Source organism: Callithrix jacchus, chromosome 2, assembly GCF_049354715.1.
Source record: "Callithrix jacchus isolate 240 chromosome 2, calJac240_pri, whole genome shotgun sequence".
Lineage (NCBI taxonomy): Eukaryota > Metazoa > Chordata > Mammalia > Primates > Cebidae > Callithrix > Callithrix jacchus.
Window position 1 is genome coordinate 72192178 of NC_133503.1, and position 11756 is coordinate 72203933.

General features: G+C 46.6%; 1 long non-coding RNA gene and 1 pseudogene across 1 annotated transcript; both read left to right on the plus strand.

The window, feature by feature from the left end:
* The first annotated feature begins 6217 nt into the window (after nucleotides 1-6217).
* On the plus strand, nucleotides 6218-7113 carry LOC100896503 (MARCKS-related protein pseudogene; annotated as a pseudogene).
* A 1857-nt stretch (nucleotides 7114-8970) lies between these two features.
* Nucleotides 8971-11328, plus strand: LOC118148800 (uncharacterized). Its single transcript, XR_004735779.3, has 3 exons — nucleotides 8971-9577; nucleotides 10674-10783; nucleotides 11028-11328. It is a non-coding gene; the product is annotated as an uncharacterized LOC118148800 (long non-coding RNA).
* Nucleotides 11329-11756: the final 428 nt, after the last annotated feature.

The following is an 11756-nucleotide window of genomic DNA, read 5'->3' on the forward strand; positions in this document are numbered from 1 at the left end:
CCTGTTCAGAGCTGTCTTCCTTGTGCCCAGCCCAGGTATTCACAGTTGTCTTCATCCAGGCCTGCACAGGTGTTCACAGTTGTCCTCATCTAAACCACACAAGGTGTTGTTCTCTGTCATCCACATGACAGCCAGCACAGATGTCCACAGCCATCCTCATCGAGGCCAGCCAATGGGGGCCAGCTCATGTGTCCACAACTGTCCTCAGTGGGCCTAACCCAGGTGTTCATAGCTTTCCTCACTGGATTTAATCCAGGTGTTCCCAGCAGTTCCCATGGTCTCAGGCCAGGTGTTCACAGGTGTCCTCAATGGGGACAACCCAGGTGTTCACAGGTATCTTAATTGGACCCAGTGCAGATGCTCACAGCTGTCCTCAATGGGCTCAGCCAAAATAAACAGAAGTGTCCTCCTGAGCCCAGCCCAGGTGTTTATAGCTGTCCACACTGGGGTCAGCCCAGGTGTTCATAGCCATCTGCTTTAGGCCCAGCACAGTTATTCCAAGCTGTCCTCCTAGGGCCCAGCCCAGATGTTCACAGCCATCCTCATTTGTCCCAGCACAGGTGTTCACAGCTATCCCCATTTGCAACAGGCCAGATGTTCACATCCAATCTCACTGGGCCCAGACCAGGTATGCGATGCTGTCCTTACTGGGAACAACCCATGCTTTCACAGCAGTCCTCATTGGTGGCAGCCAAGTTTCTTAAAGCTGCCATTTGGCTGAACCATGGTGTATATAGCCATCCACATTGAGCACAGCTCAGGTATCCATAGCTATCCTCATTGAAACCAGCTTAGGTGTTCCTGGCCATCCTCATTTGTCTTAGTACAAGGGTTCACAGCTGTCCTTCTTGGCTGAGCCTAGCTATTCATTGCAATCATTACTTGAGCAAGACCAGGTATTCATGGCTGTTCTAACTGGAGGTGATCCCAGGAATTAATAGTGCTCCTCATCTGGACCAGTCCAGGCATTCACAGCCATCCTCATCATGATCAGTTTAAGTGTTCAAAGCTGTCCTCCTGTTACCAGCCTGGTCATTCACTGCTTCCTTTACTGCGCCCAGCCTAGGTTTTTACAGCATTCCTCATTGGGCCCAGGCCATGTGTTCAAAGCCGTCTTAATCAGAGAAAGCCCACGTGTTCACAGATATCCTTTTCGGGTTCAGCCAAAGTCAGCCTCACTTGAGCCCAGCCCAGGTATTAATAATCGTCCTCAGTGGGATTAGCCCGGTTGCTCACAGCATCTTTTTCAGGTGAGTTTAGGTGTCGAGAGCCATTCATATTGGGCCCAGCCAGGTGTTCATAGCCATCCTCATAAGGGCAGGCCAAACTTTCACAGTGGCCCTCAGTGACTCCAGGCCAGGTGTTCACTGCTGTCTTCATTAGGCCCAGCCTAGACATTCATAGCTGTGCTCATCATGGAGAGCAGCCAAGGTGTTTACAGCTGTCTTCATGGCAATCAGCCCCGGTGCCACAGCTGCTCTTATTGGTGTAGCCCAAGTGTTCTCAGCTGTCCTCACTGGGCCCAGTCTAGGTTTTCATAGCCGCTTTCACTGGACCCAGGTTAGGTGTTCACAGCTGTCCATATTGTGTCCAGCCCAGGTATTCAAAGCTTTCCTCATGGGGTTCAGCCAAGGTGATTACAGCTGCTAGCTAGCTCAGATGTGAATACTTGTCCTCGTCAGCCTAGACCAGTGTTCACAGCCATCCTCATCAGGCCAACTCAAGTGTTACAAGCTGTTCTCTCTGGGCCCAGGCCAGGTGTTCACAGCCATCCTCATTGGGGAAATCTCAGTTGTTAATAGCTTTGTTTTGTTTTGTTTTACTGGGCACAACCCAGTGTTCACAACTGTTCGCATCTGACTCATCTCAAGTGTCTTCATAGCTGTCTTCATTGGAACCAGCACAGCTGTTAACAGCTTTCCTCATCTTGGCATCCCCAGTGTCCATAGCCATCTTCTTTGTTTCTAGCCAAGTTGCTCACAGCTGTCCTCACTGGGCACAGCCCACATGGTCACAGCCATCCTCCTGAGGGCCAGTGAGTGTGCTCACACTCATGCCAACTGGCCAGCCAAGATATAGCCACACTCATCCAAGCCAGTCCCAGTGTTCATAGCTACCCTAATTCAGCCCAGCTCAGGTGTTCACAGCTGTCAACATTGGTCCAGCCCAATTGTTCATAGCCATCCTCATTTGGATGATCTAAGGTGTTCATAACAATCAATAAGGCAGCAAGTCCAGGTGTTCAGGCTGCTGCTTTTTTTTTTTTAAAGAAAAAAAAGAAGGAGAGAAAGAAAAAAAAGGAATGAAGGAGAGGAAGAAAGAAAAAGAGGGAGAGAGAACGGGAATGTTGCTTTATTCTAAAAATGGGTATTGAAAACCTCTTTTATGCCAATAACTGTGCTTAATAATGGCCGATCAATATTTCATTTAAACCTATGAGTAGGTGTGATGTGGTACTGATAAGAGTGTATATTTTGTGTATTTAAAGTGGAGAGTTCTATAAATGTTTATTAAGTTTACTTGTTCCAGATCTGAGTTCAAGTCCTGGATATCCTTGTTAATTTTCTGTCTCATTGATCTATCTAATATTGATGTTGAAGTCTCCCACTATTATTGTGTGGGAGTCTAGGGAGTCTAAGTCTCTTTATAGGTCTTATGTATCTGGGTGCTCTCCTGTATTGGGTGTGTATATATTTAGGATCATTAGCTCTTCTTGTTGCATTGATCCTTTTACCACTATATCTTTGTTGCTTTAAAATCTATTTTATCAGAGGCGAGAATTGTAACTCCTGCTATTTATTTATTTGTTTGTTTGTTTGTTTTTGCTCTCCATTTGGTTGGTAAATCCCTTTGTTTTGAGTCTTTCTCCATCCCTTTGTTTTGAGTCTTGTGTATCCTTGCATGTGAAATGGGTCTGGATGCAGCATAGCATTGGGTTTTGGCTGTATCTTTTGATTGGGGAATTTAGTTGATTTAAATTTAGGATTACTGCCATTTGATATTAGCTGGCTGTTTTGTCCATTCATTGATGTAAATTCTTCATTATGTTGATGCTCTTTACTTTTTGGTATATTTTTGGAAAGGCTAATACTGGTTGTTCCTTTCTATGTGTAATGCTTCTTTTAGAAGCTCTTGTAAAGCAGGCCTGGTGGTAATAAAATCTCTGAGTACTTGCTTGTTCATAAAAGAAGCTTAGTTTGGCTGGATATGAAATTCTGGGCTGAAAGTTCTTTTCTTTAAGGATGTTGAATATTGGCCCCCACTCTCTTCTGACTTGCAGGGTTTCTGCTGAGAGATCTGCTGTAAGTCTGATAGGCTTCCCTTTGTGGGTAACGTGACCTTTCTCTCTGGCTGTGCTTAGTATTTTCTCCTTCATTTCAACCCTGGTGAATCTAACGATTATGTGCCTTGGGGTTGCTCTTCTTGAGGAATATCTTTGTGGTGTTCTCTGTATTACATGGAGTTGAATATTGTCCTGCCTTGCTAGGTTGGGAAAGTTTTCCTGAATACTATCCTGAAGAGTATTTCCCAGCTTGGATTCGTTCTCTTTGTCATATTCAGGTACACCTATTGAACATAAATTAGGTTTTTTCACATAGTCCCATATTTCTTGAAGACTTTGCTCATTCCTTTTTATCCTTTTTTCTCTATTCTTGTCTTCTCATTTTATTTCATTAAGTTGGTCTTCGACCTCTGATATCCTTTCTTCTGCTTGATCAATTCGGCTATTAAAACTTGTGCATATTTCACGAAGTTCTCGTGTTGTGTTTTTCAACTCCATTAATTCATTTATATTCCTCTCTATATTGTCTATTATTGTTAGCATTTCGTCAAACCTTTTTTCAAAGTTCTTAGTTTCTTTATATTGGGTTAGAACAAGTTCTTTTAACTCCCAGAAGTTTCTTATCATCCACCTTCTGAAGCCTACTTCTATTAATGGCACACAGTCCTTCTCCATCAGGCCTTGTTCCATTGCTGATGAGGAACTGTAATCCCCTGTAAAGGGAGAGGCGTTCTGATTTTGGGTATTCTCGGCCTTTTTAGGCTGGTTTCTTCCCTTCGTTATAAATTTATCCATCTGTTGTCTTTGCAATTACTGCCTTTCTAATTAGGTTTCTGAGTGGATGTCAAATTTATTGATTCCCAGTGCCAGAATCTGAGCAACCCACTGTGCCAGCTAAAACAGCGGTGTTAAAACTGATGGTGCTTTTCTGTCCAGGAATCTCCGGTCTGGCTTCCTTCTTGAGTCCGTAATAGGCGACTCTGCCTTCCCGGAGCTCCAAACTTCGGTCAGAAGGGGAACCAGTCCCGTTTACTCTGCACCAAGAGCCGCTGCGCCGGCCACAAGGGTCGCACTGGCGACCCGTGGGGCTCCTCCGCTGGGAATCTTGTGGTCCATGAGCGACAAAAATTCGTCTGAAAGTGTGGCGTCCTCTTATTCTCTGCGCTTTCACTGGGAGCTACAGCCCCGAGCTGTTAGTGATCAGCCATCTTGGCTCTCTCTCCCAGGCTGCTTCTTAATGGGGGCAGGGCTGAAGAGCCATCTTCCTTGAGCTCAGCCCACCTGTGCATAGCTGTCTTCGTTGTGCACAGCCCAGGTATTCACAGCTCTCCTCATTGAGTCCTGCACAGTTATTCACAGTGGCTCTTGTCTAAGTCAGCTAACAGAGAATAGAGTGTTCTCTGTCACTCACATTAGAGTCAGCCCCAATGTTCATAGCAGTCTTCATGGAGTTCAGCCAATTTGTTTACCTCCATGCTAATTGGGGCCAGCCAGTGTGGACTGAAAAGCTCTCCCAAAGCTTTGCAGTGCTCTAATTGAAACGTTAATCTCACCCAGAACCACCCACATACACACCCAAAATAATGTTTGGCCAAATGCCTGCCCTCTGTGGGCCAAATGGACGTGTGAAATTAACCTCAATGGTTAATTGAGGTTAACCATTGAGGTTAATTTCAGGAACCAAGGTTCTGAGGTTCCAGGTCCAGGAGGCTGGCATCCTCCAGCTTCCACTGATGTGTCCTGGGGGTCACTGGGGACAGGCTCTACCTCCTGGCTGCCTTGAGCTGTGACCTTGGTATTTTCCAGACTTTGGACTTGAACCTAAGCACACACTCTATGGGTCTTGAGCCCCCAGCCTTTGTCTGGGATGAACTCCATCAGTTCTCCTGGAGCTCCAGCTGGCCAGCCGCAGATCTGGAGACTTATCCATCTCCAAGGGAGGTCATGTGCTAATGCCTTACTGAGCATCCTTAGTAGAATAAAATCAGTATTGGGGGCTAGGGGGTCAACCTCAAACAACCGCCACATTTACTGACAAGCCTGTAGGTTTTAAAAAATTCATTTCCTAATTTTCATAGAGTAAAACTTACTCTTTTAGCATATAGTTCTCTGGGTTTTGATAAATGCATAAAGTCATGTAGCTACCACTGTTATCAGAATTTGAAACACTTTCATCTCACCCCAAAAAACTCCTTTTGCAGCCTTTTTGTAGCCAAACTATTCTCCTTCCCTGAACCCCCAGCCCCACACCAGGAACCCCTGAACCACTGATCTGTTCTTCCTATAGCTTGGCCTTTTCCAGGTTGAGGCATTGGAATTATACAGAAGGTCACCTTTGAGTCTGGCTTCTTCCATTTAGATCTGTCCATATTTGAGTGTCCACATTTTGAGATCTGTCCATATTGTTGAGTGTATCAATGAGTTTGTTTGTATCATTGCTGAGAAGCATTCTGTCGCAGGGATGTACCAAAGTCTGTTTATCCAGTCCTCAGTTGGAAGACAACTGGGTTTGTTTTTTGTGTTTCTGGTTTTGGATAATTATAAATAAAGCCACTATATACAGGCACATCCAGGTTTTACACGAACATATGTTTCATTTCTCTTGGGTTCCAATCCCCAGGCGTGTGATCGCTAGGTTGTATGGAAAGAGTGTGTGTAACAAGCTGCCAAACTGTTTTCCAAAGTAAGCATAGCATTTTGTATCCCTCCTGGCAATGAATGAGAGTTCACAGATCAGTGGTTCAGGTATTCCTGGTGTGCAGCTAGGGCTTAGGGGCTGGTGGATCGTTTGACTACAAAAAAAAGGTAGCACAAAGGAATTTTTGGGGTGCCATGAAACTGTGTCAAATCCTGCTGACAGTGGTGGCTACAGAGAGAAGTGTCAGTGAAAATGAAAGTGCTTTGAGCATTCTGGCGCGCGGGGCGGTAGAGGGCGGAGTTAGCAGGCGCAGCTAGCGGGTCGGCAGCGGAGCGGAGGTGCAGCTTGGCTTCCCCTGGCACCCCTCCCCCTCGGGCGCCAGCCCCACCCCTCCGCCGGCCCGGCAGACCCCGCCGTACTATCCCCTGCGGCGCGAGCCCGCGGCGGCTCTGGGCGCCCCCCAGCAGACCCCCATCATGGGTAGCCAGAGCTCCAAGGCTCCCCGGGGCTACGTGACCGCCCAGGAGGCAGCAGGCGCTTTCGCCCCGAAGGCCGACGGCCAGGAGAATGTCCACGTGAAAAACAATGGAGACTTATCCCCCAAGGGTGAAGGGGAGTTGCCCCCCGTGAACGGAACAGATGAGGCAGCTGGGGTCACTGGCGATGCCATCGAGCCAGCACCTCCTAGCCAAGGTGCTGAGGCCAAGGGGGAGGTCTCCCCCAAGGAGACCCCCCCAAAAAAGAAGAAATTCTTTCAGGAAGCCTTTCAAATTGAGCGGCCTGTCCTTCAAGAGAAATCGGAAGGAGGGTGGGGGTGATTCTTCTGCCTCCTCACCCACAGAGGAAGAGCAGGAGCAGGGGGAGATCCGTACCTGCAGCGACGAGGGTGAGGGCACTGCCCAGGAAGGGAAGGCTGCTGCCACCCCTGAGAGCCAGGAGCCCCAGGCCAAGGGGGCAGACGCTAATGCAGCCTCAGAAGAGGCAGGGCCCTAGGCTACAGAGCCATCCACTCCCTCAGGGCCGGAGAGTGGCCCTACACCAGCCAGCGCTGAGCAGAATGAGTAGCTAGGTGGGGGCAGGTGGGTGATCTCTAAGCTGCAAAAACTGTGCTGTCCTTGTGAGGTCACTGCCTGGACCTGTTGCCCTGGCTGCCTTCCTGTGCCCAGAAAGGAAGGGGCTATTGCCTCCTCCCAGCCACCTTCCCTTTCCTCCTCTCCCTCCTGTGGATTCTCCCATCAGCCATCTGGTTCTCCTCTTAAGGCCAGTTGAATATGGTCCCTTACAGCTTCCCGAGTTAGGTTAGTGATGTAAAATGCCCCTGTCCCTGGCCCTAACTCCTTCCCTGTCCCCACCCCTGCATAAGGCAATTGTTGGTTTTCTTCCCCAATTCTTTTTTAAGTAGGTTTTGTTTACCCTACTCCCCAAATCCCTGAGCCAGAAGTGGGGTGCTTATATTTCAAAACCTTGAGTGTCCAGCATTCCCCTGTTGTTTTTAGTCTCTTGTGCTGTGCCTAGTGGCACCTGGGCTGGGGAGGACACTGCCCCGTCTAGGTTTTTATAAATGTCTTAACTCAAGTTCAGACGTCCAGCTTGTGAATCAACTGTGTCTCTTTTTTGACTTGGTAAGCAAGTATTAGGCTTTGGGGTGTGGGGAGGTCTGAAATGCGAAACAACTTGTCTTTTTTTCTCCCATTGTTGTAAATAACTTTTAATGGCCAAACCCCAGATTTGTACTTTTTTTTTCCTAACTGCTAAAACCATTCTCTTCCACCTGGTTTTACTGTAACATTTGGAAAAGGAATAAATGTCATCCCTTTAAAAAAAAAAGAAAGTGCTTTGTGAAGAGTGAGGGTGCCTCACAAGGTGCCCAGGCAGGAGGATTCAGAGGAGGTTATTTGGCATTTCTTTTTTTTTTTTTTTTTTTCTTTTTTTGGAGACCAAGTGCTACTCTGTCTCCCAGTCTGGAGTGAAGCAGCGCCATCCTGGCTCACTGAAACTTCTGCCTCCTAGGCTCAAGCAGTTCTGTCTCAGCCTCCCAAATAGCTGAGATTACAGGTGCACACCAACATGCCCAGCTAATTACAGACAAGGTTTCACCATGTTGGCCATGGCTGGTCTTTAATTCCTGACCTCTGGTGATCTGCCCACCTTGGCCTCCCAAGGTGCTGGGATTACAGGAGTAAGCCACTGAGCCCTGTCCAGAGGGCACATTTCTAAACTCTAAACTCCCATGGGCTCCTAGCCAACCCTTCTGAATTGGGACGGCATGCTTCCATTTCCAGGTGATTTGCTTCTCCAGAGGGGAGACAGGGAAACATCCTCCCACTTGTTTTGCAAATGAGGGCGCAACACTGCCTCTCATGGTTGAGCCAGCCTGGCATTAGATAGTAGGATCAAGAGCAAGGTTCTGCAGCTCATATTTTATTCCTAAGTTCACAAAGTAAAATGAAGTGTGATCATTGGAGCATTCTTGTGCTATGTGACAAGAATGAAGCCAGTGGAAACACCCAAATGTTCAATCAGAATGTCAGAGCTGGCAGGGGCCTTAGCAATTTTGACTTAAGAGATGATAACCTATGACATGCCCAGTCCCCAGGACTCCTTCGGCCTTACTGGGCTGCCCTAGGTGAAATAAGATCAGCTCTTTTAGCACGTGGCCTCCCAGAACACAGGGCAGCATCCCACCAAAGGTAGGATGGATCAGCCTTACCAATCCGTGGTAGCCTCATCCACAGAGACAGACGTGAAGCCACGGTGCTTGCTGCCCCGCAGCCAGAGATCCTGCTTCCTGGTTTACACTCCCCCAGCCTTTGCTTCATTCATTTCAGTGCCCATTTCTGAGGCACCATTGCATTTCAAACATGCTGAGAATATGTTTAATGAGAACTCGGACATACCGCCTTTTAAAATAAAACAGAAGGGACAAGCTAATTATATTGCTCAACATTCTGTGGTAAACCTTTTTTTCTTCTTTATTTTCTTTTTCTTTTATTTATTTATTTTAATTTTTTTTTAATAAAACACTTTCCTAAATGGAGTAATACTTTGAGATGCAAATCCTCATTTATAAGAAGTTTCCCAAAGGGAATTAGAGAGAAAAATCCCTTATACATAAAAGAGACAAAGCAAGTGAGGATGTGAGGATGTGTTTCCATAGAATTTTTAAAAGAGACACTCATTCTGAGGTTGAATTGCAGATATTTTAAGGGTACAACATTTTATGTCAAATGTAATCCTTTTCTACATTTTTGATAATGTATTTCTGTTTTCTCCCTTTTTGCTTATTTCTCACAAATGCCCATATTTCTCATTATGTTGTCTTTCACAAGTGCACTATTTAAGCAAGAGATTTTCTCTAAATGCACCTCATCTCCTGCTGGTTCTCAGCCCCTGGTCTTGCTCTGTGAATACCTGTCTCTCACATAGGAGCTTACACAGAATGGGTGCTTGTGGCCTGTATCCTCGTGGGTCTTTTTTGCAATCTCTGCAGCCCAGGAGGAGGATGGGGAGAACTTCAGCCCTCCTGTACTGCATCTTCAGAAGTGGGGTCTGGCTGGACATTTGCATTCATGAGGGTCCCCATGGATCAGAGCAATGATCCCTGATGGCTGATGTTTGCTGGAGCTCACTCCACTCCAGACCACACGCCAAGCAGGGTAGGTGTCTCACTGTATTTAACCCTCACAGCACTCGAAACAGAGGTATTCTCACTGACTTTTACAGATCAGACTTTAGACACGAAGGAACATGTGAGGGGGTCTCATGGCTATCAGCTATTAGAAGGGATAGAACTTGAATGTGGACTTGGGTTTGCCAGCCCTGAAACTCTGCCCTCTGGCACATGGTACTGGGTGCACTGGGAGACATCATGAGGCTCAGAGACACTGCCCTTCCTAGAGCGAGGTCTGGACCTCTTTTCTTAGCACACTGCGGGGTGGGCACAGGCTCTGTTTTCAATTAAGTTCTGTGTGAGTCAGGGTCCTGGTGGGAAAGAGAGGACACACTCAGATTAGGATTGTTCGTGGAGCCTTTCCTCAAAAGGCTATTTGTAAGGGTAAAGGGAAGGGAAAGGAAAGAACAAGAGAAAATGCACAGAGCTGTTACTCCCCGAGCCTGAAGGGGACGGGGTAGAATTGGCTACTGGAAGCTGGGAGGAGAGTGTGGGAATAGCCACCTTTCGAGCAGCTGGGACCTTCGGGAGAGAGTCACAGCCCGAGAAGACTCACAGGAGGTGACCAAGGTATTGCATACTTGGACTGGATACTTGGATTGCATACTGGATCCGCACTGAATAAACCCCTGCAGGAGTGAGCGAAACTGCCACCTAGGTCTGCTTCCCAGGGCACAACCATGGAGAGCCCTAAGGGCAAGTAGCAGAAATCCAGCACAAGTGCAATGCTTCTTGCAAAGCACCCAGCCTGTGCTGGCTCCTGGCTGAGTGTGCAAAAGTGAGGAGACCGTGCTACTGCCCTTGAAGATCTTAGAGTCTTGGAGGAGTCGGGTAGATGGAGGAGGTGTTCACTCGGCTAAGGACTAAACCAGTAGGTGCAAGCTGTGGATGATGCTCCTGCAGAAGCTTTGGGTGTGCTGTGTACGCCTTGATGGGCCACACCTGAGTTGACCTGCCTTGCCTCCTGCTGCTGTTGACAACGTGAAGGCAAACTCCTGGGGTCTTTCTTTTTTGAGATAAAATATAAAGTATAATTCTCTTGTATTAAATGCTTATTAATTAAAGTCTAATTTAAAAGCTAGGAAGAAAAAAGAGAAGTCATTCATCATCCTATCCTCCCAAGACAACAGCTGGGAACGGCCTGGTGGAGATTTCCAGCTGCCTTCCTCTGAGCCTTCTCCCTGCGCTTATGGTGAGAGTGGGATGCAATATTGAATCTTGAGTTTTGGATTGAGCATCATCATAGCATTTTGCCACGGTATAACAAATCCTTGGGAAACAGAGTTCTTGAGGGTTGCATAACATTCTGCTGTATGAATGCTGCCACACATCATCCTATTCTGCAGTTTAGATGCTTAGGTTATTTTCCATTGTATTAACATTACAGAATGCTGTAATTAATCGCTTTGTGTATAAAGACTTTTTCCGTGTTTCAGATTATTCCTCCAGAATGATGACCCCCAGATAAAGTTACTGTGCAGTGAAGAACCGAGCACAGGACCAGCCACAGAAGAGACACAACTTTGACCATAACTGCTGTTGTTGTTCAGGGTGAATATTCTCCCCCAATTTATAGCCGGCCCAAAGACCTCCCTCTAGAACACCATAAGAATATAATGCAAGCTATTAACTGGTAAATGCTATTTAAATCTCATTTTAAAATGCAGAAGAAAGAGCTGAAATCATTTTAATAATATATTTTATGTAACCAATTCTACCCAAAATATTATTTCAACATGTTATCAATATAAAAATTATTAGTGAGACAGTTTACATTCTTTTCCCATGTAAACCTTTGAAATCTGATGTGTAGATTTTTCACTGGTAACACAACTCAATTCAGACCAGCCTCATTCCCAGTGCTCCGTGGCCACACAAGTGGCTGATCATGATTGTGGGACAGTGTGGGTCTAGAGCAAGGGATCCACCAGAGATACTTGCCACTGTTGGCATCATCACCCAGCCCTCAAGTCCAGCCACCTCTTAATGCCTCCCTGCCTTGTTTATTGGCCTTCTGGACTGATGGTGAGTCAGGTGTAACATGATTTCCACACTTGGGCATTCTTACCTGTTGTCCTCACTCCTGCCTTGACATTAGCTAATGACAGCATCCCCTCCATCCCAGGGCATCTGGCCCTTGTTCATTCAGAGATATTTATTGTGCA